General features: G+C 34.1%; 1 long non-coding RNA gene across 3 annotated transcripts in view; it reads right to left on the bottom strand.

Annotated features, from left to right (window-relative positions):
• Positions 1–15,875, bottom strand: part of LOC138708035 (uncharacterized) — an 84,956-nt gene that overhangs the window by 48,261 nt on the left and 20,820 nt on the right. For all 3 annotated transcript variants that reach the window (XR_011334548.1, XR_011334547.1, XR_011334549.1), the window contains exon 3: positions 2,514–2,688. This is a non-coding gene — a long non-coding RNA (uncharacterized lncRNA). The remainder of the gene's footprint in view (positions 1–2,513; positions 2,689–15,875) is intronic.

The raw sequence follows: 15,875 nt of genomic DNA, 5'->3' as shown, positions 1-15,875 counted from the left end.
AAGAAGAAATCTGCTAAGTTCCTTCAACAGTATTATCAGACTGTGATACAAGTGACATGTCTTGAACATGCTTGTAACATTCTTGCATAAGAAGCGCGAGCGTAATTTCCTGGTGTTTGACAGCCAAATTGCTATTGTTAAAAAAGTGTAGTTAAGGCACCATATCGTGTTTTAGAATTAAAGAAAAAACCAGTGTCCCGGAGTACTTATTCCAAGAACTACAATCATTACATGATGGAGAACATGGTTGAATATATACAATTATTATTTTGACAATAACTAATCAGTGAAGTGATTCAGCCGTTTGATTCAAGAGATGGCATAGCAATCTAAATATTCCAAGAACTATTTAATGATGCAGCTACTCAATATAGCATTAATTTTATATTTAGTCGAATCTTAGATGATTTCAATTCACAGGATTCAGTCTCAGATATTATTGTAGCCCACTTGAAAATGTTGTTATTGTTTGAAAAGTACTATCCCAAACACAATGATCCCCGGGGCAAAACGTGGATTGTGAACTCTTTTGTTGAACACAAGGAGACAATCTTCTTCATATGAGGAAACACTTCCACTTCTAGAATTATCATCAAAGGAGAGGAAACTACTTTCAAATCTGTAATTCGAAATTCTGGATAGGAATGAAAAATGAATATCCAAATTTACATGAAATAGCAATCAGATCTCTTCTTTATTTTTCCACCACATATTTTTATGAAACTGTATTTTCTGCCATGACTATGCTTCAAACGAAACAAAGGAACCGCTTGCAACTTTCTGACTGTCTCCATTTGGACATCACTTCAATTCACCCCAGAACTGACAAGCTAATGGACAGAAAACAGCAACAAAAGGCTCACTAGCCTCGTTAAAATCTTAAAAATTCTCAGGTATAATAAAAAATAAAATAAACTAAGCACTAAGGTTAACTTTTTCAATAACTTATAATTATTTCTGTGTTAATGTGCCGCGTTTTTAAATTCATAACATTAATTAGTGTTGGATATAGTGTGTAGACTTGAAAGATTCATATATATTTATACACAAAATTACATACATTGCACATAAAACATTTGGCATGTGTATGTGTGGTAAGTGTTCTGCTGACATCTTGACACCCTTCTGCTGCTTTCCCTGCCGACTTCTATGGTGTGTTACAGTGCATAATCATTCTTCTGATTACCATTTCTTTTTCAAACTAACATCATTAAAATGAATTTAATAATACAATAATCAATGTTATAAATTTTATAAGTTTTTCGTGGTCAGAAAGGGATAATATGTAAATAAAAATTAGCATAAATTATTTAATGATGTTGGCTTCAGGTAAGTAAAACATGCTACAGAATTTCATTAATCCAGTGATTGACAATTAATTTAATTATTTGTCAACATGTCACGATGTTTTCATAGTGTACTAACATTCATTATGTCTTAGGATTACATCATACTTAATTATTAATGTTATGTTAATTAAATATATGAATGTTAAAGAAATTTATGAGTAAATTTGTTGGGACTCAGCCCTCATCTTACAGAAAAAGAATTTACCAGGCCATGGTGTCGCAAATTTTGAGAATCACTGGAATAGATAACTCAAGAAAAATACAATTAAAAAAACTGTATAACAGGTTTTTTCAATTAATTTTTCTACGTGAAATGGAAAACTAAAAAAAAAACACTACATTTTTATAAAAAGTTCAAACTTGTTTTATACATTTCCTACATCAAAGGAAGTAACTTCACAGTGTTAATTTTGATGTAACATAACTTCTTACAAAACTACTCACAGTCAAATTTATAGACATTGGCCAGTTGCGGTGTTCTAAGTATTCTGTAAAAACCCAGCTAATGATATTTAAACTGAGCAGATTGTTCTCCATGCACAACACATGAAACAAGGGGGTTTATTAGTTTCTTCACTCCTTTCTTTCTTCCAAGAGAAACGTAAATATACAGTGCTATAAATAAATCAGTAGGAATTTCTGTATATGGTCACATAACATTGACTTTAGGTGAATATATAATTTTATAAAAATAAAATGCATAAAACTGTCTCAAATTTTATTTTTAACTCTATAAAGTATAATTCTAAAAAGAGGGCTTCATTTTACCTTTAAATTGACATATACAGCAATTCTCTATAATGAATATAACCGGAGATAAGCTTAGTTTTAAGTGAAGAGATGCACAAAATTTTTATAAATTTGATAATCAATAAGTTAATGGTGGAAATATAATTTTCTCTGACAAACGAAACTATGCATGCATTATATTTTATCAATTAGAATACAGTGATAAGAGTTTGAGAAACATCAGAGACCCTAAGGTCAATGATCGCCAGATTTTGTTCAATTTGAAGTGGAAGGACTCATGTGTAAGTTGAAATTTTCAATTAAATTGGATGCAAAATCTATTGTACTAACACATTAAACACTGAAAAATTTATCAATAAATGTTAACTAGAGGAAAGAATTTCAAATTATATAAATACTTTTTAACTTTCATACCTCTGAACAACTTAAAACCCTCCTGTTTTGTAAGTGGGACTGTCTTGTTTCTTCTTTCTGTTTTCAGTAGAAATTTTTGATAAGGAGAATTATTCAAATGTCGTTTTGCAGGAAATTTCTCCACGTTGCAAGTGATGGCTGCCCCAATTATCCCTATTACAATCAATCTTGTAGACTGATGGTGGGTCATTCCATGAAATAAAGGACAAAAGCAATGAATTGCAAAATCATCATTCTGTTAGAAAGTTAAATATTTCCTTTAAGTACATTAAGTGAACATTCATAACATTAATATATTTTCTTCTACAAATGCATTATTTTTTAATTTTCCCGTAAGTTAGTTTGGTTATTAATAGAGACGAGAATTTCATGTACTATAAAATCCCAAAACATCATGCATTCATGCACTATCAAAATATGAAACATGCACGGGCAAGCAAAAATACATTGAAAAATACATTTTCATTTTTGTTCCAAATTGCTTATTTCACTTCATTTTTATTTTTTTGCACAATTAGCAGCCAACAACATTTCTAAATTGGTTTCTGTAAGGTTCCTGTGCTTGTCAGTCAATATGTTTTTGTAGGCAGAGTATGACTTCTCTACATTGCATAAAGTTATGGGTGCAAACTTGAATAAACCTTTTTCTGTAATTTAGTTTTTTTTTTCTCTTCCTTCTTCTATCCTGATTCTTGAAGCTAAAATAGTGGACATAAAAATCAAGGAACTGAGGTGTCCACTCAAAACCATTAAAACATGCATTTAGACTGAATATAATGTATATTATATGCAAAACTAAGCCAAAAATTGCTTAAATATGCATTATGCATGTTTTATACCCAAAAATGCCAAAACATGCAAACATACACGGAAAAAGTACACATCTTTGGAACCGGAAAGTAATGAAATGGATAAGTACTAAGTTTGAACTATGTCCTAAGTTCCTATAAAAACATGCATTTGCATGGAATTCTTGTCTCTAGTCCTTAATAACACTTGCTACACCTGTTTACAAGCAACTCTTTCAGTGTAGGAGAGAAAAAAAAAACACAACCCCCACAACCACACCCACGCCCACGCACGCACACCCACACTTCCTAGGTGCAATGTTGCGACTGGAAGGAAGGGCCACATAAGTGTTACCTGTGAGTTGGAGTGTAAGATTGGAGTGTGGGGTAGTGGGAGTGTAGGCTCTATTAGAACAAAGTAAGTTCAATGACTTTAAGCATTGTTAAAAATGGATGAAGGTAGGGAAGCTCGATTTGAAAGAGCTTTAAAAGCTCTTCTTGAAATTAATGACAAAAGTGGGAATTTAAGAAGAGATCTCAAGGAAGACATAACAAACTCTGTCAGTGAGTTGAGGGAAGTGTACAACACACTTATAGTTGATCTCAAAGAAAAAGATGCTGCCGTGAAAAAACTTGAGCAAGTATCTCAACCTCTCCAATCCACAATAGAAGCACCGAAGAAGAAGACATTCGCGGAAATTGTAGGAAATAATGCACTAAAGAAAGATGTTCCTAAAATATATAAAGCAATTGTGAAATCAAAGACCAATCACACTGCTGTACATATGAAAGTACTAGTAAAGTGAATGTAAATCCAGTAGAAATGAAAGTAGGAGTGAGCTCCTTGAAGTCACTTAGAAATGGACAACTCCTCATTGAGTCACAAAATAAGAATGAAATTGAAATTATTTGTCAGAATATAAATGAAAAATGTAAAACTGAACTAGAAGCCACTGCCATAAAATTGCGTAATCCAAGGATGATTATTTACAATGTACCAGACGAAATAAGTGTTGTCACTGCACACGACACTATTCTACAACAGAATTGTGAATTAGATTTGCAAGGAACTGATATTGATCCCAAGTCATTTTTAAGGATAGAAAGAATGCAAAAAACCTCGAGCTTGAAGTTAGTTCACAAATAAGAAAAAACTAATTGGAAGAAAGATAAAAATTGGATGAAACATGTGCAACGGTGAGGATTATGTTAAAGTCAATAGGTGCTTCAAATTTAGCAAGTTTAATCATAGAGCCCAGGACTGTAAAGGGGAGTTAACGTGTCCACTCTGTGCTCAGAAACACACAATCCGCGACTGTAAAGCTGCAAAAGAGCAGTAGAGATACATCAACTGCATTACTTATAACAAGTACTACAAATCTCCAGTAAAAGTGAACCATTTTTCACTTGACAAGGACTGCAGCTGCTATGAATCAACTCTGCAGAGGTACATTCAAAATATAGACTACTAAACTGGCTTGCTGCAACTCTAGACAAAACACAGGATCTGCAGTGTCTTCAAATTAATTTGCAGCACTCTCCCGCAGCTACTAACAACATTGTCGCTATAATTAAGGAAAAATGCACTGACCTAGCTTTTTTGCAACAGCCATATACAATCAATAATAAGTTAGCTGGAATACCCAAATCCTTCAGATCTTTTACACACGGAAATGGCAGGAAGAGATCGGCCATAATTGTGAACAACGAAAAAATAGATGCCTTACTCATTAAGCAATTCTCAAATGAACACTGTGTTGTTGTAGAAGTAAAATCACATGAAAAAGTTGTATGGGGTAAGCATATATTTCGATATTAACGAAGATATACAAGCCTGCACAAACACATTAGAGAAGATTGTGATACACTAAAGGAACGGGACTAATAATTTCTGCTGATACAAATGCAAGAAATAAAATGTGGTATGACAGGCTCAAAAATCAACGAGGAAAAATACCTGAGTTCATACCTACAAGCAATCTCTATGTAATCAACGAAAACACAGGAGTCTATACATTCCAAACGTGATGGGGAAGCAGCAATGTTGATTTGACAATGAGCAATGGCACAATATTAAAACACATAGTAGAATGGAAGTGTGGAGAGGAGGAGAACTGTTCTGACCACAGAATCTTGACCTTTAAGAATGAAAGCGAACACCACAATCAGGCAGTAGAAAGTGACTCTGGAATTCGATATATAGTAAAAAAGGAAAATTACAATCTTTTCGGAGACAGACTTGCTGCAAATCTAAGATTAATTTTTGAATGTAGGGATCAAGTGGAGCAATCAAAACTTGATGAAGAACTCAAAAACAAAGTAACATACAGCACAGATATGGAGGAAATAATAAAACAAAGTTATTCTTGTATAACAGAAGCCTGTAATGCGGAATTTCGCAGAGCCAGGAAAAGAAAACGATCAGACAAACATAGAACTGTTCCATGGTGGACAAAAGGACTAACGATTCTGAGAAAAAAAGTGAATGCTCTGAGAAGAAGATATCAAAGAACACTAAACAATAATTACTTATGACTAGAAAGACAAAATCAATATATAGAAGGGAGACGAGTTTATTAAGTGAAAATACAAGAAGAGAAGCTAAAATACTGGAAGGAGTTTTGCAGCATTAATAGTAATTCAAATCCATGGAATTCGGCTTATAAACTGGCATCTGGAAAAGTAAAGCGCAAGGTTAGCCTCGCAACACTACAAAAACACGATGGCACTTACACTGAGGATATAGAGAGCACAGTAAGATATATGCTTGAATAATTTCGAGGGAAAAATTGTTCCGGGGCCGGGGCCGGGAACAATTTTTCCCTCGAAATTATTCAAATTAACTTTACAGGGAGTTATTCCTGAAAGCTTAATTTGCATATGCTTGAATACTTCATACCTGAGAACAATGAAGAAGAGGACAATGAAAGCCAGAGGCAAATTAGAGAACAAATAACAGATGTTCCTGATACAGACAACGATAAATGCTTTACTGAGCAGGGGATTGAGACTGTATTACAAAAACTGAAACCTAACAAGGTACCTGAAGAAGATGGTCTGAACAGTTAGATATTGCTACTGGCTTTTAGACAATTTCGTCACTTTTACACAGAAATATACAATCAATGCTTCAATCGAGGCTACTTTCCAAAACTATGGAAGAGGTCAGTAATAATTCCCATAATTAAGCCTGGCCAAGATTATAATAATGAAGTGGCAAAATACAGACCAATAAGTCTATTAAATGTGGCAGGAAAGGTCCTAGAAAAACTTATGATTGAGAGAATGCTTTACTGGATATATGCGAATGATCTATTAAACAAAACCAATTTAGATCATTCCTCAGAAGAGTACTGTAGATGCGGCTGTGAGTTTGTAGAAAACAATTTCAAATAAAAAAAGTGCACGATAATAGTAAGCCTGGATGTTAAAGGTGCTTTTTATGGGGAATGGTGGCCTAGCATACTACTCAATCTCAAGAACTTAAACTGTCTAAAAAAACCTATACAGTTTATCGAGAAGTTATTTCAAGGATAGGACAGCAATATTGAATGTTAACACATTCAAAGCAGAAAGGCAGGTAACGAAGGGATGTCCACAAGGATCTTGCAGTGGTCCTCGATTCTGAAACATTCCGTACAACGATCTACTTAACATAGAATTTTCATCTCGGACCAAAGTCACAGCCTTTGTAGACGACATAGTAGTTTTAACAACAGGTGAAAACCCAACTGTAGCAGAAAATTATGCAAATAAAGACATCAAGATGATAGAACACTGGGTTGAATGAAATAAAGTACAATTCAATGACATGAAATCCAAACCTGCAAAAATACCGGTCAGTGCAGAGACTGATGAATATAAGAATGGTTAAAGCATATAGAACACACTCCTATGAAGCATCATGTATGCTGGCTGGGATATGTCCTATAGGAGTCAAAATCGAAGAGAAGGTGCAAATTTACCAAATGACTCATGGAAGAGATGTCACCGAAATATATGATGCACCACTAGAAATAAGTCACTGGCCACATCCTGCAGAAAGAGTGATACTAAGTAAAGTTAATACAGTAAATATATATCCTCTAGAAGTGTACACTGATAGTAGCAAAATTTAAGAGCAAGTTGGAGCTGGAGCAATAATAATTAAGAATAATGACATAATACATAGGCTAAAATATAAACTACACCACCATTGTTCTAATAATCAAGCAGAACAATTTGCCATTTTAAAAGCACTAAAAAAATTAGAAGATATGAGAGAATATTCATCCTTCAGAAAGGAAAGTTGCTATCTACACAGATAGTAAAATAACAATAGATTCACTCAACACCAATTTCAAGCATAATCCAATAATAGAGAGGATAAGAAGTCTACTAACGCAGCTTCAAAACTAACAATGGCCAGTCCATCTCAGCTGGGTCAAGGCACACATTGGGATACATGGAAACAAAATGGCAGACAAACTGGCGAAGGAAGCGGCTCTAGACCAGGAAGGAGAAATAGTGTACTCAAAGAAACCAAAACAGACAATAGTCTGTGAAAAAAAAGAAAAAATGCAATGAAGTGGCAACATCAGTGGGCGAACTCCACAAAAGGAGCAGTCTGCCGATCATATTTCCCAACCGTGAGAGGACAGCTACAAGTCAAGTTACCATTCACTCCGGAGTTGACTGCAATAACAGGCCATGGTCTCATACAGGCTTATCTTCACAGATTCAAGATCATCAATAATCTGAAGTGTCCTTTCGGAGCAGAACAACAAACCAAACAACACATAATATATGACTGCAACAAGATACAACTGCAAAGCGATAAACTAAAGACTGGTCTAAGACAAAATGGTGCTCATGGCCCCCAAGCGAGAAAGAACTAGTTCACAAATATGGAAAATTATTTGCACAGTTTGTCGCAACAATAGACTTTGATGCATTGTAAATATGTAAATAGCTTATGCCAATACCAATTTTGTGAGTGTGTGGGTGTGAATAGAGATTTTGTAAATAATTGTAAATACCACGCTGGTACTGTTAACATAGATAATTGTGGTGGAAATAACAAAATGATCAGAATTGAGTCGTAATTATCATGGATATAAGACAAGGAAAAACAAGTATAATCTTATTCCAAAGACAGAATAATAATGTTAAAATATAAGCAACAATATGTTACCTGTGAAAGTTTATTAGTATAAGATGTGTAGTTTACTTAAGAAAGTTGAATTGTACAGATAATTTATGTAAGTATATTAATCGCATGTAGTATTACTCGGTAATGGAGTATGCGGAATGATTAAAAAAAATGCGCACACGCACACACGAATGCACACACAATAAACAGAGAGATAGTGGCCTAAGGTAAGTTATGGCATGTTTATAACAATAATAATAATAATAATAATAATAATAATAATAATAATAATAATAATAATAATAATTCATTTATTCTGGCAAAGTTAAGGCCATCATGCCTTCTCTTCCACTTAGCCAGAAACAAAAGAAGCTGATACAATTTTACTAATATTTAAAGAACACTAATAAAAAATTTATACAGTCATACAAGCACAAGTTGAGTAAATTAATGCAAACATACTAAATAAGAATTACAAAATAATATAAGGCTCGAAGTTACATACAATGAATATCCAAGTGGTAAGTGAACCAATATTACAAATTACAAGAATAACAAATTCAAAGTAAATTATAACTATACAACACTGAGGAAAATTATATACCAGTATATATGTATTTATATATACACACATACACACAAAGGAGAATTAAACATGAATACTGGTGGCTGTTTATTAAACAATTTACTTTTAAATTGCAATATTGTTTGGCAGTTCCTGAGGGAGCTGGGTAGGGAGTTCCAGAAATGAATTGCTGAAAGAGGAAGAATAATGAGCTGTTTTATGGCAAGGCATAGATAATAAAGGGTCATTTTTAGAACAAGTACCCAGACTGTGATAAGAGGACAAGAGATTAAAAAGCACCGAGAAATAGTTAGGCAAAGATGTATTGATGATGTGATATAGGAAAATTAGTGACTGGATATATCTTCGGTCCTGTAATCTTACCCATTGGAGTGTTTCAAGGGAAGGTGTAATGTAATGTTTAAACTTGAATATTACGTGTTCATTTTGCTTATAATAAGAATTAAACACAATCATGTGCCGCATAACATGAGTCATCAAACCAACCTTTTTTCCATAGATATGTACATAAGTATGTTTATTATCATCAAAATTTTATAAGATTTGAATATCATGCATTACTGGTGGTCCTCTTACATTTCTGCTTTCGAAGAACCTGTCCTTAACCACATTTTTATTACTTATACAGGGTGAATTGTAAGTAATGCCATTAAATTCAGAGGTTTATTCTTTAAGAAATTTCAAATGAAAAGCTTTAATACAATTTGCTCCTCTTTTGTTTCCTTTTCGAGATCAAAATTATTGTACTAGTATGATGTACCAAAGTACATATGATACTTCCATGCAGGAATTCTGCATTGCCATATGGTGAAGAATGAGTAGAACGAAGAAAAATTCTCTCTGGCACTGGGACTCATATCTGGGTTTTCAGCTCTACGTGCTGATGTTTTATCCACTAAACTTTACATCTCCAGTGTGGCTTAGTGGATAAAGCGTAAGCACGTAGAACTGAAAACCCAGGTTTGAGTCCCGGTGGCAGAGAGAATTTTCCTCTGTTTTATCCATTCTTCAGAATTATTGTTTTATATTAAACATTTCATAGTGCGTCTTGGGAAAGCCATTAATTTAATTTCCTATGTGCTCAGTCAATTTAAGAGAGCACTGATTCAAAGAATTTTAGTTTTGTCCTTTAATTATGCAGAAATTTGATCTGAACAAATGTAACTTTTCGTTCTGTAAAGGAATTTTGCAATGTTACATTTGTTCAGATCAAATTTCTGCACATTTAAACAACAAAACTAAAATCCTTTCAATAATCTACACACAATACTCTGGTCTCTTGAACAAATTGGGAATTAAATCAATGGTTTTCCGAAAACAACTTATGAAATTGATAAATGAGTTCTATTCAGTCAATACTTAACATAAAAACACAATAAAACATATTATAACAACATTTAAACAGATTTAAAAACAAACGTTTTCGCCAATTTTGATTGGCATCTTCAGGTCGTGTAGGTCGAATAGAACATGTTATAATAAGTGAACACTTGGTATATAAAGTTAAAAACAGAAGTTAAAACTATAATATAACTTAAAAACAGAGAATAGAACTTAGCAAATAGCCACCACGATGTGTGTAGAAGCACTATGTTGAAAGAGGCGTGTGTGAACCAAGGGAACGGCAAAACTTTACCTGCAATGACGGAAGAGTTTTGCCGTTCCCTTGGTTCACACACGCCTCTTTCAACACAGTGCTTCTACATACATCGTGGTGGCTATTTGCTAAGTTCTATTCTCTGTTTTTAAGTTATATTATAGTTTTAACTTCTGTTTTTAACTTTATATACCAAGTGTTCACTTATTATAACATGTTCTATTCGACCTACACGACCTGAAGATGCCAATCAAAATTGGCGAAAACGTTTGTTTTTAAATCTGTTTAAATGTTGTTATAACATGTTTTATTGTGTTTTTATGTTAAGTATTGACTGAATAGAACTCATTTATCAATTAACATTGAACTTAATGGAACCAATATGCCTTTAAAATTACTTAAGTTATGAAATATTTAATATAATACAATTTTTATCTCGAAAAAGAAGCAAATATGAGTAAAATTGTACTAAACATTTCTGGTTTAAAATTTTTCAAAGAATAATCCCTCAAATTAATGATATTACATATGGTTCAGTCTAGTTTTTTTCTTTATTTACTAGTTCTTATTAATATACATATGTTTAAGTCTTATTTTTTCTGTACTGGTACTATATATAAAAATGTACCTAGTTCCTTCAATTTATTGTTCTATGTAATTTCCTATATGCTATTTCTACATTTAATTTTAGTACTGGTTCTTCAGTAAATATTTTCTTTGTTCTCTAATTCTCTGGGCAAGATAGTAGGCCTATAATATGTATCGCATCTTCTTTTTGATTACATAAACGACATATATATAATTTTTGCAATGTCTCCTCTTCTATTTTTTAACTCCAAATTCCCAATTTCCACCATCCTAGGCCCATCCACTCTTCCTTGGTGTTAACTTTCGTGTATTCTTCCTTTCCCCACATGTTTTTAATTTCTTTATTAGCTTTTAATTACTTTAGAGTGTTTAAATTGCTGAACATACTGTACTTTTACCTTTCAAATTTATATTAATTGTACCAATTTCCTGCCATATCCAATTTAGTCCAAATCTGCTTACATTATTTTATAATTCTTGTAACCAATTAGAATTTCTTTTCTTTCTCTGAAGAGATCTTAAACATTTTTTCATATCATTGTCCTCTTTCTCTAAAATATAACCCAAAAACTTAATTTTCCTAACTAATATTGTATTTCCAATCAAGTTGCTATACTTACTTACTTACAAATGGCTTTTAAGGAACCCGAAGGTTCATTGCCGCCCTCACATAAGCCCGCCATCGGTTCCTATCCTGTGCAAGATTAATCCAGTCTCTATCATCATATCCCACCTCCCTCAAATCCATTTTAATATTATCCTCCCATCTACGTCTCGGCCTCCCCAAAGGTCTTTTTCCCTCCGGTCTCCCAACTAACACTCTATATGCATTTCTTGATTCGCCCATATGTGCTACATGCCCTGCCCATCTCAAACGTCTGGATTTAATGTTCCTAATTATGTCAGGTGAAGAATACAATGCGTGCAGTTCTGCGTTGTGTAACTTTCTCCATTCTCCTGTAACTTCATCCCGCTTAGCCCCAAATATTTTCCTAAGCACCTTATTCTCAAACACCCTTAACCTATGTTCCTCTCTCAGAGTGAGAGTCCAAGTTTCACAACCATACAGAACAACCGGTAATATAACTGTTTTATAAATTCTAATTTTCAGATTTTTTGATAGCAGACTAGATGATAAAAACTTCTCAACCGAATAATAACACCCATTTCCCATATTTATTCTGCGTTTAATTTCCTCCCGAGTGTCATTTATATTTGTTATTGTTGCTCCAAGATATTTGAACTTTTCCACCCCTTCAAAGGATAAATCTCCAATTTTTATATTTCCATTTCGTACAATATTCTGGTCACGAGACATAATCATATAATTTGTCTTTTCGGGATTTACTTCCAAACCGATCGCTTTACTTGCTTCAAGTAAAATTTCCGTGTTTTCCCTAATCGTTTGTGGATTTTCTCCTAACATATTCACGTCATCCGCATAGACAAGAAGCTGATGTAACCCATTCAATTTCAAACCCTGCCTGTTATCCTGAACTTTCCTAATGGCATATTCTAAAGCAAAGTTAAAAAGTAAAGGTGATAGTGCATCTCCCTGCTTTAGCCCGCAGTGAATTGGAAAAGCATCAAGTAGAAACTGACCTATACAGACTCTGCTCTATGTTTCACTGCGACAAATTTTAATTAATCGAACTGGTTTCTTGGGAATACCAAATTCAATAAGAATATCATATAATACTTCCCTCTTAACAGAGTCATATGCCTTTTTGAAATCTATGAATAACTGATGTACTGTACCCTTATACTCCCATTTTTTCTCCATTATCTGTCGAATACAAAAAATCTGATCAATAGTCGATCTATTACTCCTAAAACCGCACTGATGATCCCCAATAATTTCATCTACGTACGGAGCTAATCTTCTCAAAAGAATATTGGACAAAATTTTGTACGACGTCAACAAAAGTGATATTCCTCGAAAGTTACTACAGTTGGTTTTGTCCCCCTTCTTAAAAATAGGTACAATTATGGACTCCTTCCATTGTTCTGGTACAATTTCCTTTTCCCAAATAGCAAGTACAAGTTTATAAATTTCGCTATATAATGCACTTCCACCCTCTCGTATTAATTCTGCTGGAATTTGATCGATACCTGGAGACTTGTACTTTTTCAGATTTTCTATCGCAATTTCGACTTCTGAAAGCGTGGGTTCAGGTATAAATGGCTCAGCAGTTTGTTTTTCAATTTCGTCCTGATCATTTCTATTTGGCCTATGTACATTTAGTAGTTGCGCAAAACAGTTTTTCCATCTGTTTAGGACTGATGGAGAGTCTGCAAGCAAGTCACCATTCTCATCCTTGATCACGTTTACCCTTGGCTGATATCCATTCTTAAATTCCTTTATACCCTTATATAAATCTCTAATGTTTGTATTCTTACTATTTGTTTCTACCTCATTCAGTTTTTCCTTCAAGTAACCTCTCTTTTTATTCCTAAGTGTACGACTTGCTTCCCGTCTTTCATTGAAATAATTATCTCTCTTCTCCTCAACTGGATCCTGTAAGAATTTCAATTTTGCCTGTTTCCTTCTTTCTACTGCAATGCAACAATCTTCATCAAACCACGGTTTCTTTTTCTTAGTTTCATAATAACCTATGCTCTGCTCAGCTGCAATTTTGATACTATCTCTGATATTTTCCCACACTCTGTTAACATCTAATTCTTTCTCAACTTCGTCGGAACTTTCTAAAGTGGCAAATCTATTCGAAATTTCGACCTGATAATTTTGCTTAGTTTCCTCGTCCTTTAATTTCAAAATATTGAATTTAGTAATATTAACTTGTTGCTCTATTCGCTTGGCTACTGATGGTCTTTCTCTTAATTCTCCAATTACCAAATAATGGTCAGAATTACAGTCTGCACCCCTGAAAGTTCGAATGTCTACTATATTAGTATGTCTCCGTTTATCTATCAAGATGTGATCTATTTGGTTGTGTGTCAATCCATCTGGAGAAGTCCAAGTATATTTATGTATATCCTTATGGGGGAATGTTGTACTTTTGACAATTAAATTTTTCGATGTGGCAAAGTTGACTAATCTAACTCCATTGTCACTACTAATTACGTGTAGGCTCTCTTTTCCAATAGTTGGTCTAAAAATATCCTCCCGTCCTACTTTAGCGTTGAAATCCCACAATAAAATTTTCATGTGATATCTAGGTAACTGATCAAAAGTATGTTCCAATTCCTCATAGAAACTATCCTTTATATGGTCGTCTTTCTCTTCTGTAGGGGCGTGAGCATTTATAACTATGATGTCGCACCATCTACCCTTAAGTACTAAATATGATAACCTGTCACTGATAAATTCGACCTTTTTTACTGCTGATTTTATTCTTTTATGACCAAAGAATCCTGTTCCTAATTGGTGATTATTGTTTCCTTCCCCATAATACAAGTAATCTCCTATTTGTGATATGCCATTCCCATCTAACCTAACCTCTTGTACTCCCACGAAGTCTATTCTATATCTAGCTAGTTCTTTAGCTACTAATGTTACCCCTCCTGTTCTATAAAGACTAGTTACGTTCCAAATGCCAAATCTCAAAACCTTATTCCTTTGCTGTGGTCATGCCAGAGAATCAGTCCTATTCCGAGGCTTATTGTAGGGATTCGTAACAAGCTGTTTTTTTTACGGTGATGGGTTGTTAGCCCTTCGCCCAACCCCCAAGCTGGAGGACCACCCCTTATCGGCTGTCCACGACTGCTTATTCAATATATTCGCAGCTACCCTCCATATCTGGAGGCCGTTTCCTCTATCCGCAACCAGAGGACGCGCCATGCCGTGGTGATAGGGACCCACCATACATGGATCAAGTTGCTATATTTGAGACATTCCACAGGATACCCAAATATTTTTTTTTTTTTACAAAATGTTGATCTTATTCAATCTATATTTACATAGACATGTTAATAATCACATCTGTTTCTTATAAATTGTTTAATCAACTTCGTATTCATCCTTGTCTTCAATCACAACTAAGAAATGCATTATTGGAATTATAGTAGAGCCTATTTTGTAATCTGAAAATCTGTAACGTAAGTGATGGTAATGTGAGTTAAGTTAGGCACATGTAATGTTAGTTACGACAACATTTATATCAAATTTTCCTTAAATATTGCAAATATTAAAAGTCTTAGTTGGTTATTTAGCATCAATGAGATTGGGGATAGCAAGATGAGGCTGAGGATTCGCCTTACAGTTGGGGAAAACCTCGGAAGAAACCCAACCAGATAATCAGCCCAAGCAGGAATCAAATCCATGCACGAATGCAACTCTGGATCGGCATGCAAGTGCCTTAGCTGACTGAGCTATACCAGTGGCTAATGAGAAGTTAAAATTCTTGAAATTAGAAAGCAAAAACAAAGTTACTTCCAATGTGTGTCAGCTGCAAAATTTTTTGGTTTTGGCCTACTGTCTGCCTTTGCTTCAATGCTTCATGGCAGACTCAATTTAAGTATGATGTTTGAAAGTGTCAGAACCATAACCATACTCGGTTATTTAGTGTTGATGAGATTGGTGATAACGAGATGAGACTGAGGATTCGTCTTACAGTTTGGGAAAATCGCCAAAAAATCTCAACCACATAATTAGCCCAAGCAGGAATCAAACCCAAGGCCGAACGCAACTCTGGATCGGGATGTAAGCGCC

This window comes from Periplaneta americana, chromosome 10 (genome assembly GCF_040183065.1).
Source record: "Periplaneta americana isolate PAMFEO1 chromosome 10, P.americana_PAMFEO1_priV1, whole genome shotgun sequence".
NCBI classification, from domain to species: domain Eukaryota; kingdom Metazoa; phylum Arthropoda; class Insecta; order Blattodea; family Blattidae; genus Periplaneta; species Periplaneta americana.
Note: the sequence above shows the minus strand (reverse complement) of the source record. Positions and strands in the feature narration are given on the sequence as shown.